The sequence below is a fragment of the Nicotiana sylvestris genome, chromosome 5, assembly GCF_000393655.2.
Source record: "Nicotiana sylvestris chromosome 5, ASM39365v2, whole genome shotgun sequence".
Taxonomy (NCBI): Eukaryota; Viridiplantae; Streptophyta; class Magnoliopsida; order Solanales; family Solanaceae; genus Nicotiana; species Nicotiana sylvestris.
The window spans coordinates 63,213,009-63,231,876 of NC_091061.1; positions in this window are offsets into that span (position 1 = coordinate 63,213,009).

Here is an 18,868-nt window from a genome sequence, read left to right on the forward strand (position 1 = left end):
ATCTTTTAGTTTCAAAAATCGAGTAAAAGTGGCTGAGTTGTAAGACAGTAGAAAACGGTACGACTGAGTTCAAGTAGTAAGTCAAACAGTGAGGAAATAGTAAATAAACTCCCCGGAGGGTTCAAAGAATTGGCAAGAAGCCCAAATATGACAATCAGTCCAAATAATGATGATAAAAAATAAGCTTTAATCGAATACGCAGTAGAAGCATCACTCGGGACGGACCAAGTCACAATCCCCAATAGTAAACGACCCGCGCTCATCATCAAGCGCGTGTCTCACCTCAATATAGCACTGCGATGTGCAAATCCGGGGTTTCAAACCCTCAGGATATCATTTACATTCATTACTCACCTCAAGCAGGCCGAAATCCTAGCTCGCTACTCCCTTGCCTCTCAAATTAGCCTCCTCGTGCGACGAATCTGCTCAAAATCACAACGAATATGTCGCATTATGCTAAAGAGACAATACCCAATCGAAAACACTCAAAAAATATCGAAATTAACGAATTTGACAAAACTCGAGCCCTGGGCCCACATCTCAAAACTTAGAAATTTTTACGTCATCGTGTTCCTTTTCTCGCCACGAGTCTATACTTACAAAATTCTCTCAAATCGGACCACAAATGGCCCCTCAAATCCCAAATTTAGAATTTCAATTTCAAGCCCTAATTTCTTACAATTTGGCTATATTTTCATGAATTTCAAGGATGATTTCACAATATAATCATGTATTTAGTTCGTAGGATTTACCTCCAATCACTTCCCATCAAAACCCCTTCAATTCCCGTCCAAAAGCTCTCAAGGTTGCTCAAAAATGGAGGAAATGGGTTTGGGTTCGCGGATGAAATGTTTTTAACATTCTCCCTGGATCACTGTAGCTAACTATATGCGATCGCATTCAAGCCCCTGCGATCGCATAGACCAAAAATTCCATGGTCTCAAATTACCCTATGCGATCGCAACATGCCCTATGTGATCGCAGTGCCTTACTAAACAACACTGTTTGATCGCAACCACTTCATGCGATTGCATTGAAAAACCAAACAGCCCCTAAAATCCTTCAATGCGATCGCAACCCTTTGTGCTATGCGATCGCATAGAGCAAAATTGCTCTGCACTGACTGCTGCATTTCTGCAGCATTTTCCAACTTCATGAATTCCCGTTAACCATCCGAAATCACCCCGAGGCCCCCGGGACCTCAACCAAAAGTGCTAACCCATCCTAAAACATCATTCAAACTTGTTCCAATCATCAAAACACCACAAACAACACCAAAACCATCAAATTACATCGGATTCAAGCCTAAATTTCTTAAAAACTTCCGAAATACGCATTTGATCAAAAACCCGACCAAAACACCTCCGAATGATCTGAAATTTTGCACACACATCCAAAATCGCCTAACGAAGCTATTGCAACTCTCAGAATTCCATTCCGACCTCCGTATCAAAATCTCACCTACCAACTGGAATTCGCCAAAATACTAACTTCGCCAATTCAAGCCTAATTCCACTCCGGACATCCAAAATCAATTCCGATCACATTCCTAAGCCACATATCAACCCCCGAAGCTAACCAAATCACCGGAAATCACATCCGAGCCCTCTAACTCAATAGTCAATATCCGGTTGACTTTTCCAAAACAAGCCTTCCTTAAAGAGACTAAGTGTCTCCTTTCCTATCAAAACCAATCCGATTTAACTCTACACACCGAATACCGATAACGAAACACGAAGAAGCATAAAATGGGGGAAACGGGGCAGTAACTCACGTGACGATGGGTCAGGTCGTCACACTTTGGTTTTGCCAGCAAAGGTGGATTTGATAAGTACGTTTCAAATTCCTGAGTGCCTGTTGACATTCCTCGTTCCATTCAAAATGATCCTGCTTCTTAAGGGCTGAGAAGAATTTAAAACACTTCTCTGATGATTTAGAAATGAATCTTCCCAAGGCTGCAATTCTCCCTGTTAATCTTTGGACTTCTTTCTTGTTTGAAAGTATATCATGGATTTCCTCAATGGCCTTAATCTGTGCAGGATTCACTTCAATACCACGGTTAGAAACAAGAAAACCCAAAAACTTGTCTGATGCAAAGCCAAATGCACATTTTTCGGGATTTAACTTCATATTAAATTTGCGCAAAATTGAAAATGTGTCAGATAAGTGTGATATGTGATCTTTTAAATACTGAGTTTTAACAAGCATATCATCTATATATACCTCCATGGTCTTTCCTAAATGCTCTGGAAACATTTTGTTAACTAACCTCTGATACATGCACCTGCATTCTTTAGACCAAAGGGCATTACTTTATAATAGTAAGTCCCCCTGTCTGTTATGAATAAAGTTTTTTCTTCATCTCCCGAATCCATTTTAATCTGATTATAACCTGAATATGCATCTAAAAAACTTAATAGTTCGTGACCTGCGGTTGTATCAATCAATTGATCTATGTGTGGTAGTGGAAAAGAATCTTTAGGGCAAGCTTTATTAAGATCTGTGTAATCTACACAAACCCGCCACTTACCGTTCTTCTTTAGAACTACAACAGTGTTAGCTAACCAGTTAGGATATTTTACCTCACGAATGGAACCAATTTTTAGCAATTTTTGGACTTTTTCTTGAATCACCTGATTCTTGAAAGTTCCTTGCTTTCTTTTCTTTTGCTTAACAGGAGGGTATGATGGATCTTCATTTAGTTTATGAGTCATCACCTCCAGTGGTATTCCTGTCATGTCAGAATGGGACCAAGCAAAGCAGTCCACGTTAGTTTTCAAAAATTCAATTAACTTACCTCTCATACCTTGGATAAGATTGGCTCCAACATAGACTTTTTTATCAGGCCATTGAGCAAATAACACGACAGACTCTAATTCCTCTATTGTTGTTTTGATATTTTCATTCTCTTCTGGTTCTTGAATGGTATCAGGCCTTGAATCTACATCTGTTTGCCCTTGTTCAGTTGAGGTTTGTGTTGTGGTGACCACAACTGCCTTCTGTGATTGCTATTTACCTTCATTTCTCGTGCTTGTATCTGCAACAAAGTTGATAGCCCTGGTTGTATGTTGATCTCCACGAATTTGACAGATTCCCCATGGCGATGAAAATTTAATAACTTGATGCAAGGTTGAAGGAACAACATCCATTTCGTGGATCCATGGTCTTCCAAGAATCATGTTGTAAGTCATCTCCATATCTACCACATGGAACTTTATATCTTTAACGACTCCTTCAGCGAATGTGGTGAGTGTTACCTCTCCTTTCGTGAGGACACTAGAATTATCAAATCCAGATATAGTATGCGCCTTTGGTATCACTTTATTTTCAGCTTACATCTCACATAATACTCTTAGTAAAATAATGTTCACGGAACTACTTGGATCAATCAAAACTCGTTTCACATTAGTATCATGTGCAATTAAAGATATTACCAGTGCATCGTTATGAGGGGTTACTGCGCCATCTGCATCTGCGTTATTGAATGTAATGTTGTCTTCCTCTAAAACATGCCGCACCCGTTTCCCTTGGGTAATTGTTACTTTGGAAATTTTGTTGTTGCAGTATATGATATACCATTGACGTCTTCACCCCCACTTATAACGTTGACAGTTCTTTTGGAAGAAGGTGGTTTTGGAGGCTCCTGCTTGTTCTTCATGTAAGCTTGCTTGCCTTTCTCACTGAACAACTCAGTAAGATATCCTTGTTTTAATAAATGATCAACTTCACTTTGTAAGAATCTGCAATCTACTGTTTTATGTCCGTGGTCATTATGAAACTCACACCAATGGTCAGGGTTGCACCTGTTTGGATTCGATCTCATTTCCTTTAGCCATCGAACCTTATCTCCCACACTTCTCAAAACAGCTACGAGCTCGGAGGTGCTGACGTTGAAGTTGTAACCACCGAATCTCGCTTTTAAATTTTTATCATCATCTCGTGACTCATAGTTGTTTCGCTCGTTCCTGAATCTTGACGAAGAACCTGATTCTCTGTTTCTTGATCTATGATCGTACCTTTGATTATCCTGCTTTGACCATGAGTCCTTTCCTGCAGGTCCTATATAAGGCTCATACCTGTTTTTACCGGATCTTTTTTCGGTCTTTGCATGTCTCGAACTTACCTTTTCTTCTTTTTGAAATCGTGGAACAGTATCTTCCTCAATCCTCAGCTTCGTGCTATACCTATTATAAACATCATTCCACGTTGTAGCCGGGAATTCTCGAAGGCTTTCCTTGAGTCTCCTCGTAGCTTCCGAGCTTTTTTCATTCAAATTACTTGTGAAATCTATAGCTGCCAAATTGTCAGGTACACGTGGCAATGTCATTCTTTCACGTTGAAATTTGTCCACGAATTCTCTAAGTAGTCCTGAGTCCCCTTGCTTGATTTTGAAAATATCCTCCATTCCTTTCTCTACTTTTTGAGCTCCCGAGTGTGCTTTGATGAAAGAATCTGCAAGCTCAGCAAAAGAATTTATAGAATTTTTGGATAAAAGAGAATACCACGTTAGCGCTCCTTTGGTGAGCGTTTCACCAAATTTTTTGACTAATACTGATTCAATCTCCTGCTTAGTCAAATCGTTGCCTTTTACACCCATTGTGAATGCAGTCACATGATCTCGTGGGTCTGTTGTTCCATCATATTTTGGAATATCAGGCATTTTAAACTTTTTTGGAATTGGGAGTGGAGCAACACTTGGTTTCTAGGGTTGTTACTAATATCTATCCATATCTACCCCTTTGATTATGGGTAGCACCTCGGGTATCTGCTCTATGAGCTCACTTTGCTCCTTGAGGATTTTCTGCAAGGTTAGTACTAAATTTTGTAAATCTGAATTAACTAAATTACCTGGTTCTCTATCTTGTGATTCACTGGAGGTTCCACCGCTGCCTGAATTAAGAGGGTTCTCTAGAGTGTTGTTATTTGGAGTAGGTGTGGGTGGTGCAGCAGGTAACTGGCTAACCAAGGCCTGAACGGCTTTATTGACCTGTGCGGTAATAAGTTTTTGCAAAGCCTTATCCATAGCTTCAACATTTTCGAATTGAGCCTGTCCATCTGTATGAGATCCCTCAGGAGTGCCTTCACGAGATCGCCGAGGATAGCCTTGTGGAGAAATAATCAGTGCGTTATTATCCTGTGGGTCTCTCTGAAGTTGTTGGTTTATTTGGTTTTCTTGGTTTCCTTGAATGTTGTCATTGTTGTTCGACATAGTTGATGCAACAAGGAAAGTTAAGCGAAAAGAAAATAGATTATCAGATTCCCGGTAACGGAACCAATTTGTTTAACCAAAAAATAAAATTTTAGTCAAAGCTAGAATTTAGAAGAATGCTACGTTACATAATCATTACATTCAATACAAATTCTCTAACGTATTCCACATTTAATGTCGTATTTGCACTCTTTTCTATTGTCAGATTCATTTCTTTTGATTCTCGGACATAAATGACTTAGATAGGTACGAGCACTGGATTATTTGTACAACTGCCCGTGCCTCTTCCTCTGCCATTTGCTCGTATCTGTTGCAAGTCGTGCCTCTTGGCTAGTTGTAATTCTTTGATCATTTCACCAGTCTACGTGTTTCGACACGTCACCTTTATATTTAAATATAAATTTTCCCAATACACCCTCCTCCTATTTTTACATAAAATAATAATAATAAATGAAGTTCTGCATGTTACATAGATACTAGATACTATGTTTTTTTTCATATGCGGGAAGCCCAATTTTTTTAAAATTTAAATGCCAGTAATTTTAGAAACTACAACATGTTTTCAATAATTTCATTACTACATAAATTATTTGAAGTTATGAAATAAAGTTATGCCAACAAAATGGCAGACAATTTAATTAAATTTAAGAACATTAAATTATTAAGTCCCGGAGCTTTTATGTCAAACTTTTTGGTTCCCATTTGGGGTACTTCTTTTTAAATTTATGAGTCCAAATTTACTATTTATTATAATTTCAGTGAATTTTTACACAAAAAATTTATGTTTTGCAAAGTACTGAATTCAATCGAACCTGGTGTTATAACTCTACACCCGCCTCTGATTTTAATATGTTTTTATCCTAATTAAGGTACAATTATTATAGTTGAACGCCTCAAGAAACTATTGTTTTCTCTAGCCCCTTTTTGTTTTTCTTGCTGTTTTTTTTCTAGCATGAAAAGGTACTTATATTTAAACATAGGTAGGGCTAATACCCGTTAACATTGTCATTAGTACATATGCCATCATAAGCTAATATTATGCCTTGTAAGACACTATCATTACCTAAAGCAGGTATACGTTCACACTGGTCCCTAGAACAGTTTCTAGCATATATATATCCAACCTGATCTTTGTCATAGACATCTATAATAAATTCAGGTGGCAAAACAAAAGTACATAATTTATTGTAGCTACGTTGCATTAGTGCTGCTTTTGCCAAAAGATGAGCCAACATATTCCCTTCGCGGAAGCTATGCTTCAATGTGATTGTCCCCTTCCTGGATGCCTCTTCCATTAACCGCCTGCATTCATAAATTAAGTTATTGAAAGTTGAGTAATCTTCGTGAAGGAAATATATGACCTCTGTGGCATCAGTTTCTACTTCAACCGAGAATGTGTGTTCCCTAATAATAAGTTGAAGTGCATGCCGAAAAGCTTGAAGTTTTGTTTGTATTGGTGATGTTGCTTGAATTTTCTTGTGGAATCCTGTCTGCCATTGCCCTTTGTAGTCACGAATTACTTCGCTGATACCCCCTTCCAGGTAGTTGCTTCTGAAGGCGCCATCAATATTTACCTTAAACCAACCTTTTGGTGGTGGCTGCTATTTTACATCAATCTTTATGATTTTATTGTAAGTATTAATCGTGTATGTGAGAAAAGTGTATTCCAGTGTTTGATCAAAAACATTTTTAACATTTAATACTAGAATTCCAGAAAAAATCGACCAAACTTTAGCGACCAAAGTTGTTTTGTCAAGAAAAGCGACCAAAGTTGGTCGCTAAATTGGCGAAAATAATAAAACAATTATTTGATATACATTAGCGACCAAGGTTGGTCGTTACTTGGTCGCTAATTTCGTCAAAATATTGACCGGACTGGTCAGACTTGCTTGGTCAAAGGTATACTGAGATTAGCGACCAACGTTGGTCGCTACACGGGGACCCACTTATAAAGTTATAATAATTATAATATTATTTAAAAAGAATTATAAAATATAAATAAATATAATTTAAAATTAGCGACCAAAGTTGGTCGCTAATTAAGGGATAAGCAGATAGCAACCAACTATGATCGCTAAAATGGGACCCAGTTATAAAATTTTAATAATTATATTTTTATTTTAAAAAATTAAAAAATATAAAAAAATATAATTCAAATTTAGCGACCAAAGTTGGTCGCTTAAAAAAATAGAGACCAACTTTGGTCGCTAATCTGGGACCCAGTTCTAACATTTAACAATTATATTATTATTTTAAATATTATATAAAATATAAATAAATTTGATTTAAATTTAGCGACCAACTTTGGTCGCTAATTTAAATTTATGTATATTTAGCGACCAAAGTTGGTCTCTTTTCAGGTCAATAATGGTCAAAATTTAAAATCAATTTTGTATTTACTATCTAAATGTAACCCATTAACACTTTTGTAATACAAAGGATGAATAGACTAAAATATACTCTAACAAGCTATATATGCAGTTAAGCAGTACTACTGTGACGACCCGAGCCGTCGTCTCATGAGTTACCGCTCTGTTTCCCCCATTTTCAGCTTCCTTATGCTTCATTATCCGTGTCTTATGTGATCGAGTTGGTTTGGAGAGGTTTTGGTAGGAAATGAGACACTTAGTCTCTTTAAGGAAGGTTTGGTTTGGAAAAGTCAACCAGATGTTGACTTATGGGTTAAAGGGCTCGGATGCGATTTACGGTGTTTCGATAAGCTTCGGGGGATGATTTGTGACTTAGGAGCGTGATCGGGAGTGGTTTTGGAAGTCCGATGTAGAAATTAGCTTGTTTTGGCGAAGTTAGTATTTCGACAATTTCCGGTTGGTAGGTGAGATTTCGATCCGAGAGTTGGAATGGAATTCCGAGAGTTGCAGTAGCTTCGTTAGGTTATTTGGGATGTGTGTGCAAAATTTCAGGTCATTCGGAGGCGATTTGGTTAGGTTTTTTATTGAATGCGTATTTCGGAAGTTTTTTGAAGAACTTAGGCTTGAATTCAATGCGAATTGATGGTTTTAGTGTTGTTTGATGTGTTTTGATGATTGGAGTGAGTTTGGATGATGTTTTAGGATGGGTTGGCACTTTTGGTTGAGGTATCGGGGGCCTCGGGATAATTTCGGATGGCTAACGGGAAGTTTTAAACTTGGAAAATATTGCAGAAAATGTAGCAACAGGTGCAAGCCTGATTTCGCCTTCGCGTTCGCAAAGATAGGTCCGCGTTCGTGGAAGGTAAAGTTCTGGAGCTTCGCGTTCACAGTGAGGAGCCTGCGTTCGCATAGAAGAAAGTTGGGTTTCTGAGTCTTTGTGCTTCGCGTTCGCGTCTAGAGCATCGCGATCGTGGAGGGTCCGTGGAGTGTGCATCGCGTTCGCGTGACGAGTGTCGTGTTCGCGTAGGGTCAGAGGTCCAGAGCTTCGCGTTCGCATGTAGGGAACCGCGTTCGCGAAGGGTAAAAATTGGTCAAGGGAAATTTTGTGCACCGCGAACGTGAGAAGGCCCTCGCGTTCACATAGAAGAAATAAGAGCTGGGTAGAATAGTTTTTAAAACATTTCCTCCGCGGGCTAAGTCATATTTTCCTCCATTGTTGGGCATTTTGAGAGCTATTTGGGAGAAATTGAAGAGTGTTTTGAAGAGAATTGATTGGAGGTAAGTTCTATGAACTAAAAACATGATTTAATTGTGAAATTTACCTGGAAATTCATAAAAACTTAGCAAAAAAAGGAGAAGAACTAGGGCTTGGAAATTGGAAATTTTAAATTGGTATTTGATGGGCCATTTGAGCTCGGATTTTAGAGTTCTTGATATGTATAGACTCAGAGCGAGATAAGGAACCCGTTGATGTGAAAATTTCTGAGTTTCGAGAAGTGGGCCCGGGGCTCGGGTTTTTGCCAATTTCAGGATTTTTGATATTTTTTCGATTGTTTGTGATTGGGTATTGTTCCCTTAGCCTATTGTGACGTATTCGTTGTGGTTTTGGTCAGATTCGACGCGCGAGGAGGCCGATTTTATAAGCAAGGGCATAGCGAGCTAGTTCTTTGGCTGGCTTGAGGTGAGTAATGATTGTAAATGATGTCCTGAGGGTTTGAAACCCCGGATTGCACAACGTAATGCTATATTGAGGTGAGACACGCACTTAACGGCGGGCGCGGGGTCGTTTACTATTAGGGATTATGACTTGGTCCATTGCGATTGATGTTTTTACCGCGTATTTGACTGAGACTTAATTGTTATCATCAAGACTTAGGCTGATTGCCATATTTGGGCTTCACGCCAACTATTTGAACCCTCCGGGGATTTTTATCACTATTTCCTCACTGCATTGATTTATTACTTGAACTCAGTCCTATTGATATTTACTGTTTTACCCATATTTGAAACTTAAATGATATTTCTAAAAGATGTTTTGGGCTGACAATTACTGTTTTACTAATGCCCGAAGGGCTTGTAATGATTTTTGGACTGAGTGAGGCCGAGGGCCATATGTGAGGATATGCTGAGTGATATGAGGCCGAGGTTCTGAGATACTTTATATGCCACGAGGTGGCTTGAGTGATGTGAGGCCAAGTGCCAAGTGATGTGAGGCCGAGTGCCGAGTGATGATGCCACGAGATGGCTTGATATAGCGCTTGGGCCGTAAGGGGCCCCTCCGGAGTCTACACACCCACAGTGAGCGCGGGTACCCATTATGATCTGAGAGTGAGCCCGAGGGGCTGATACTGTTCTGAGTGATTGATACTGAGCCCGAGGGGCTGATACTGTTCTGAGAGTGAGCCCGAGGGGCGGATTTCTACTTGTTATTTACCTGTTAAATTACCCGTTTTACTTGTTTTAAAAAGGAATATCATTTTATTTCTTCACTGATTTACTGCTTTAAGTGATTTTACTGCTTGATATGGAATTGCTTTATGCCTTTACGTGTTTTCATACTTTTAGCCATTATTTATAATTATTACTCACTGAGTCGGAGTAGTCACATTACTTCCTGCACCATGTGTGCAGATTCAGGCATCGCAGAGTCCGCTCCTGAGTGTTGATTCTCCCAGTTCAGGCAGTGATTCGGAGACTACGAGGTAGTTGTTGGCATTTGCAGCCCCGTGCCTCCCTTATCTTGTCATTTTCATGTTTGTAGAACTATTGTATTGGATTTAGTGTTCAGTAGACTTGTATCGGGATTTCTTAGTTGCTTATGACTTGTGACACCCCGGTTTGGGCTGTGTCGGGATGGTTTCTAGTGTTGTTATCGTTAATTCCGCAATTTATGGATATGATATCATGCTTTAGAACTATTTATGATATTTAACTGTTTAAAAGAGGTGTTCTGTTTGGTCTGGCTGGCCTTGTCTTCACAAAAGGCGCCATCACGACCGGGTTCGAGAATTGGGTCGTGACAAGTTGGTATCAGAACCTAGGTTACTTAGGTCTCACGAGTCATGAGTAGGTTTAGTAGAGTCTCGCGGATCGGTATGGAGACATCTATATTTATCCTCGAGAGGCTGCAGGACCTTTAGGAAAAACTTCATATTCTTGAAACTCTTGTCGTGCGAACTTGTTGGTCCGAGAACTAAACTTCTGTATTCTATTCTCTCGCAGATGGCGAGGACTCATGCTACCGTATGAGGCAGACGACCACCAGTACCACCTACTGAGGCCACTAGAGGCCGTGAACACGGTCAGGTCGTGGTACAGGCAGAGCAGCGAGGGCAGCACCTGCTGATCCACCAACTGCCCTAGCTCAGGACTAGGCTCCTGCTATGGATGCTCCAGCAACACCAGTTCAGGCACCAGTTGTGCCCATCATGATTCCGGGTCTTCAGGAGGCCCTGGCTCAGATCTTATCGGTTTGCACTGGCCTGGCTTAAGCAGTTTCAGCTACCACAGCAGCAGCTACTTCACAGGCCGGGGGAGGCAATCAGACCCCTACTGCTCGCACACCTGAGCAGGTAGTGCAGGGATTGCAGACGATGGGAGCACCTCCAGCTCAGCCAGTTGCACCAGTTCAGGACTCGTGGTTCCAGCTATGCCAGACGATGAGCAGCGTCGTCTTGAGAGGTTTGGTAGGCTCCAGCCTATTTCATTTAGTGGTGCTGAGGGCGAGGATGCCTAGGGTTTTCTCGACAAGTGTTAGCGGATGCTCTGTACGGCAGGGATTCTTGAGTCTAGTGGTGTGGTATTTACCACCTTTCAGTTCACTGAGGCTGCCTTCACTTGGTAGGAGGCGTAGTCTAGCAGGTGTAGCGCCTTTGACTTGGCAGGAGCTCTCCACTCTCTTCTTGGAGAAGTATGGACCGCAGTCCCGTAGGAAGGAGCTGCATAGGCAGTTTGAGTGGCTTCGGCAGGGGGATATGACTGTGTCTCAGTATGAGGCGAGGTTTTCTAAGTTGGCTCGTCATGCCGCCTGGATGGTCCCGATAGATTGTGAGAGGATCAAGAGGTTTGTGGATGGCCTTAACTATCATCTCCGTATTCTGATGACTAGAGAGAGATTTTTGGGTATTTCATTTGAGGAGGTGGTTGATATCGCTCGTGAGATTGAGACGGCTCGCCGGCAGGATAGAGAGGAGAGGGACGCCAAGAGGCCCCAAGGTTCTGGCAGTTTCAGTGGTGCTCCATCTAGGGGCCACTTCCAGCATGGTAGAGGCCGTTCTTTCAGGCCCGCTCAGTCGGCCCGTCCTGAGTATCGTGGGGCATCTTCAGGTCGTGGTTATCATGGTTCTCAGCAGGGTCAGCCTTCGCTCAGCGCCCTTCCATCTCAGAGTTCATCTCGTGCCCCGTCTGTTCAGAGTTCTTCTATGCCGAGTGCATCAGCTAGTCGCTCTGGTGTGAGGGGTTCCCTTTAGTCCCATTCTCCAGCACCTAGGAGTTGTTTTGAGTGTGAGGAGTTTGGGAATATGTGGAGGCAGTGTCCTCGTCGTATTGCTAGTTCATCTCAGCAGAGGGGTCAGCCCTCATCTTCTGCTCCAATTACTTCACCACCCGCCCAGCCAGCTAGGGGTGGAGGTTAGGCAGCCAGGGGTCGCCCCAGAGGTGGAGGTCGATCAAGTAGTGGCCAGGCTCGTTTTTATGCTATTCTAGGTAGGTCAGATGCCATTGCTTCAGATGCTGTCATTACAGGTATTGTTTCAGTCTGCCACAGAGATGCCTCCGTCTTATTTGATCCTGGTTCCACCTATTCTTATGTGTCCTCATATTTTGCTCATCATTTGGGTACGTCCCGAGGGTGTCTTGTTTTACCTGTCCACGTATCTACCCCGGTGGGCGATACTATTGTTGTAGACCATGTGTACCAGTCATGTGTTATGACTATTAGGGGTTTGGAGACCCGAGTTGATCTATTGCAATTGAGCATGGTGGACTTTGATGTTATTTTGGGCATGGATTGGTTATCTCCGTGTCATGCTATTCTAGACTGTCATGCCAAGACATTCACTTTGGCTATGCCGGGTGTACCGAGGATCGAGTGGCGTGGCGTGACTGATTATGTCCCTAGTAGAGTGATTTCTTTCTTAAAGGCCCAGCGTATGGTTGGGAAGGGTTGTCTGTCATATTTGGCGTTAGTGAGGGATGTTGGAGCTGAGACTCCTAGCATTGATTCTATCCCAGTTGTGAGGGAGTTTCTCGATGTATTTCCTACAGACCTGTCGGGCATGCCACAGGACAGAGATATTGATTTTGGTATTGACCTGGTGTCGGGCACTTAGCCCATTTCTATTCTGCTATATCGTATGGCACCAGCAGAGTTGAAAGAATTGAAGGATCAGCTTCAGGAACTCCTAGATAAGGGGTTCATTCGGCCTAGTGTGTCACCTTGGGGTGCACCGATTTTGTTTGTGAAGAAGAAGGATGGCACGATGAGAATGTACATTGATTATAGGCAATTGAACAAAGTAACAATTAAGAACAAGTATCCTTTGCCTCGTATTGATGATTTATTCGATCAGCTTCAGTGAGCGAGGGTGTTCTCCAAGATTGATCTCCGTTCGGGTTATCACCAGTTGAGGATCAGGGATTCAGATATTCTTAAGACTGCTTTCAGGACTAGATATGGTCACTATGAGTTTCTTGTTATGTCTTTCGGGCTGACCAATGCCCCAGCAGCGTTCATGCATTTGATGAACAATGTATTTCGGCCTTATCTGGATTCGTTCGTTATTGTATTCATTGATGATATTTTGGTGTACTCGCATAGTCAGGAGGAGCACGCGGAGCATTTGAGAGTTGTATTGCAGAGATTGAGGGAGGAGAAGCTTTATGCAAAATTCTCCAAGTGTGAGTTTTGGCTCAGTTTAGTGGCTTTATTGGGACACGTAGTGTCCAGCGAGGGTATTCAGGTTGATCCAAAGAAGATAGAGGCGGTTCAGAGTTGGCCCAGACCGTCCTCAGCCACAGAGATTCGTAGTTTTCTTGGTTTGGCAGGCTATTATTGCCGGTTTGTTCCGGGATTTTCATCTATCGCATCGCCCTTGACCAAGTTGACTCAGAAGGGGGTTCCATTTGTATGGTCGGACGAGTGTGAGGAGAGCTTTCAGAAACTCAAGACAGTCTTGACCACAACTCCAGTGTTGGTTTTGCCATCAGCTTCAGGATCATATACCGTGTATTGTGATGCTTCGAGAGTTGGGATTGGTTGTGTATTGATGCAGGACGGTAGAGTTATTACTTATGCTTCTCGTCAGTTGAAGCCCCATGAGAAGAACTACCCAGTTCATAATTTGGAGTTGGCTGCCATAGTTCATGCATTAAAGATTTGGAGGCATTATTTGTATGGTGTATCTTGTGAGGTATTCACGGATCATTGCAGTCTTCAGCATTTGTTCAAGCAAAAGGATCTTAATTTGAGGCAGCGAAGATGGTTGGAATTGCTTAAGGATTATGATATCACTATTCTGTATCATCCAGGAAAGGCCAATGTAGTGGCCAATGCTTTGAGCCGAAAGGTAGCGAGTATGGAGAGTTTGGCGTATATTCCAGTTGGGAGAGGCCCTTTGTAGTTGATATTCAAGCCTTGGCCAATCGGTTCGTGAGATTGGACATTTCGGAGCCCAGTCGGGTGTTGGCATGTGTGTTTTCTCGGTCTTCCTTATATGTTCTCATCAAAGAGCGCCAGTATGATGATCCGCATTTGCTTGTCCATAAGGACAGAGTTCAGCATGATGATTCCAGAGATGTGACCATCGGTGATGATGGTGTGTTGCGGATGCAGGGCTGAATTTGTGTGCCCAATGTGGATGCGCTTAGAGAATTGATTCTGGAAGAGGCCCATAGCCCGCAGTATTCTATCCATCCGGGTGCCGCGAAGATGTACCAGGATTTGAGGCAGCACTATTGGTGGAGAAGAATGAAGAAAGATATTGTGAGATTTGTAGCTCGGTGTCTCAACTATCAGCAGGTAAAATATGAGCATTAGAGACCGGGTGGCTTGCTTTAGCAGATGGTTATTCTCGAGTGGAAGTGGGAGAGAATCACTATGGATTTTGTGAGTGGTCTTCCTCGGACTTTAAAGAAGTTTGATGCTATTTGGGTGATAGTGGATCGGATGACCAAGTCCGCGCACTTCATTCTTGTGTGTACTACTTATTCTTTAGAGCGATTAGCAGAGATATATATCCGGGAGATTTTTCGGTTGCATGGTGTTCCAGTTTCCATCATCTCAGATAGGGGAACTCAATTTACTTTCTAGTTTTGGAAGTCTGTTCAGCGAGAGTTGGGTACTCAGGTGGAGTTGATCATAGCTTTTCATCCTCAGACGGACGGACGGTCCGAGCGTACTATTCAGATATTGGAGGACATGTTGCATGCTTGTATTATTGATTTCGGAAGTTCATGGGATGAGTTTCTACCGCTTGCAGAGTTTGCCTACAACAACAGCTACCAGTCGAGTATTCAGATGGCTCCGTATGAGGCTTTGTATGGGAGGCGGTGTAGATCTCCAGTTGGTTAGTTCGAGCCCGGCGAGGCTAGGCTATTGGGGACAGATTTGGTTCAGGATGCCTTAGAGAAGGTGAAGGTGATTTAGGAGAGGCTTGGTACAACGCAGTCGCGTCAGAAGAGTTATGCGGACCGGAAGGTTCAAGATGTATCCTACATGGTTGGTGAGAAGGTCTTGCTGAAGGTTTCGCCCATGAAGGGAGTTATGCGATTTGGAAAGAAAGGGAAGTTGAGTCCGCGGTTCATTGGGCCTTTTGAGGTACTTAGGAGGATTGGGGAGGTGGCTTATATGCTTGCCTTGCCACCCATCTTGTTAGGCGTGCATCCGGTATTTCATGTTTCTATGCTCCGAAAGTATGTTGGGGACCCGTCCCATGTTTTGGATTTCAGCACGATTCAGTTGGATGATGATTTCACCTATGATGTGGAGCCAGTGGCTATTTTGGATCATCAGGTTCAGAAATTGAGATCAAAGGATATAGCTTTTGTGAAAGTGCAGTGGAGAGGTCGGCACGTGGAGGAGGCTACATGGGAGACCGAGCGGGATATGCGGAGAAGATATCCTCACCTGTTTGATGCTTCAGGTATGTTTCTTGACTCATTCGAGGACGAACGTTTGTTTAAGTTGTGGAGGATGTGATGACTCGACCCGTCGTCTCATGAGTTACCACTTTGTTTCCCCCATTTTCAGCTTCCTTATACTTCATTATCTGTGTCTTATGTGATCGAGTTGGTTTGGAGAGGTTTTGGTAGGAAATGAGACACTTAGTCTCTTTAAGGAAGGTTTGGTTTGGAAAAGTCAACCGGATGTTGACTTATGGGTTAGAGGGCTAGGATGCGATTTTCGGTGTTTCGGTTAGCTTCGGGGGATGATTTGTGACTCAGGAGCGTGATCGGGAGTGGTTTTGGAGGTCCGGTGTAGAAATTAGCTTGTTTTGGCGAAGTTAGTATTTCGGCGATTTCCGGTTGGTAGGTGAGATTTTGATCCAAGGGTCGGAATGGAATTCTGAGAGTTGCAGTAGCTTTGTTAGGTAATTTGCGATGTGTGTGCAAAATTTCGGGTCATTTGGAGGCGATTTGGTTAGGCTTTTGATTGAATGCGTGTTTCGGAAGTTTTTTGAAGAACTTAGGCTTGAATTCGATGCAAATTGATGGTTTTAGTGTTGTTTGAGGTGTTTTGATGATTGGAGCGAGTTTGGATGATGTATTAGGATGGGTTGGCACTTTTGGTTGAGGTCCCGGGGGCCTCGGGGTGATTTCGGATGGCTAACGGGAAGTTTTAAACTTGGAATATTGAAGAAAATTGAGCAGCAGGTGCAAGCCTGATTTGGCCTTCGCGTTTGCGAAGATAGGTCCGCGTTCGCGGAAGGTAAAATTCTAGAGCTTCGCGTTTGCGGTGAGGATCCCGTGTTCGCATAGAAGAAAGTTGGGTCCCTGAGTCTTTGTGCTTCGCGTTCGCATCTAGAGCATCGCGTTCGTGGAGGGTCCGTGGAGTGTGCATCGCGTTCACGTGATGAGTGTCGCGTTCGGGTAGGGTCAGAGGTCCAGAGCTTCGCGTTCGTGTGCAGGGCACCGTGTTCGCGAAGGGTAAAAATTGGTCAAGGGAAATTTTGTGCACCGCGAACGCGAGAAGGCCCTCGCATTTGCATAGAAAAAATAAGAGTTGGGTAGAATAGTTTTTGAAACATTTCCTCCGCGGGCTAAGTCATATTTTCCTCCATTGTTGGGCATTTTGAGAGCTATTTGGGAGAAATTGAAGAGGGTTTCGAAAAGGATTGATTGGAGGTAAGTTCTATGAACTAAAAACATGATTTAATTGTGAAATTTACTTGGAAATTCATGAAAACTTAGCAAAAAAAGGAGAAGAACTAGGGCTTGGAAATTGGAAATTTTAAATTGGGATTTGATGGGCCATTTGAGCTCGGATTTTAGAGTTCTTGATATGTATAGACTCGGGGCTCGGGTTTTTGCTAATTTCGGGATTTTTGATATTTTTCGATTGTTTTCGATTGGGTATTGTTCCCTTAGCCTATTGTGACGTATTCGTTGTGGTTTCGGTCAGATTCGACGCACGAGGAGGATGATTTGAGTGGCAAGGGAATAGCGAGCTAGTTTCTTGGCCTGCTTGAGGTGAGTAATGATTGTAAATGATGTCCTGAGGGTTTTAAACCCCAGATTGCACAACGTAGGCTATATTGAGGTGAGACACGCACTTAACGGCGGGCGCGAGGTCGTTTACTATTGGGGATTGTGACTTGGTCCATCCCGATTGATGTTTTTACCGCGTATTTGACTGAGACTTAATTGGTATCATCATGACTTGGGCTGATTGCCATATTTGGGCTTCGCGCCAACTATTTGAACCATCCGGGGATTTTTATCACTATTTCCTCACTGCATTGATTTATTACTTGAACTCAGTCCTATTGATATTTACTGTTTTACCCATATTTGAAACTTAAATGATATTTCTAAAAGATGTTTTGGGCTGAGAATTACTGTTTTACTAATGCCCGAGGGGCTTGTGATGATTTTTGGACTGCGTGAGGTCGAGGGCTATATGTGAGAATATGCTGAGTGATATGAGGCCGAGGGCCTGAGATACTTTATATGCCACGAGGTGGCTTGAGTGATGTGAGGTCGAGTGTCGAGTGATGTGAGCCCGAGTGCCGAGTGATGATGCCACGAGGTGGCTTGATATAGCGCTTGGGCCGTAAGGGGCCAATCCGGAGTCTGCACACCTACAGTGAGCGCGGGTACCCATTATGATCTGAGAGTGAGCTCAAGGGACTGATACTGTTCTGAGTGATTGATACTGAGCCCGAGGGGCTGATACTGTACTGAGAGTGAGCCCGAGGGGCTGATACTGTTCTGAGCGATTGGTACTGTGCCCGAGGGGCGGATTTTTACTTGTTAAATTACTTGTTTTACTTGTTTTAAAAAGGAATATCATTTGATTTCTTCACTGATTTACTGGTTTAAGTGATTTTACTGCTTGATATGGAATTGCTTTGTGCCTTTACGTGTTTTCATACTTTCAACCATTATTTATAATTATTACTCACTGAGTCGGAGTACTCACATTACTCCCTGCACCATGTGTGCAGATTCAGGCATAGCAGAGTCCGCTCCTGATTGCTAATTCTCCTAGTTCAGACAGTGATTCGGAGACTACGAGGTAGCTATTGGCGTTCGCAGCCCCGTGCCTCCCTACACTTGTCATTTTCATGTTTGTAGAACTATTGTATCGGATTTAGTGTTCAGTAGACTTATATCCGGATTTTTTAGTTGCTCATGACTTGTGACACCCCGGTTTGGGCTGTGTCAGGATGGTTTCTACTGTTGTTATTGTTAATTCCGCAATTTATGGATATTATATCATGCATTAGAACTATTTATGATATTTAACTGTTTAAAAGAGGTGTTCTGTTTGGTCTGGCTGGCCTTTTCTTCACGAGAGGCGCCATCACGACCGGGTTCGGGAATTGGGTCGTGACAACTACGAAGCATGTGTGTGTTCTATATATATATATATATATTCTATACTAGTATACTATATATATATATATATATATATATGCAGTTAAGCAGTACAACGAAGCGTGCGTGTGTTTCGATATAATATTAGGTATGTATATATAAGAACATGAAGCGCTCGGAACACAGGGACGGGTTCTTTTAGGTATTGATACACTTGTAAATTGATTCATCGACTTATAACCTACTCATATGC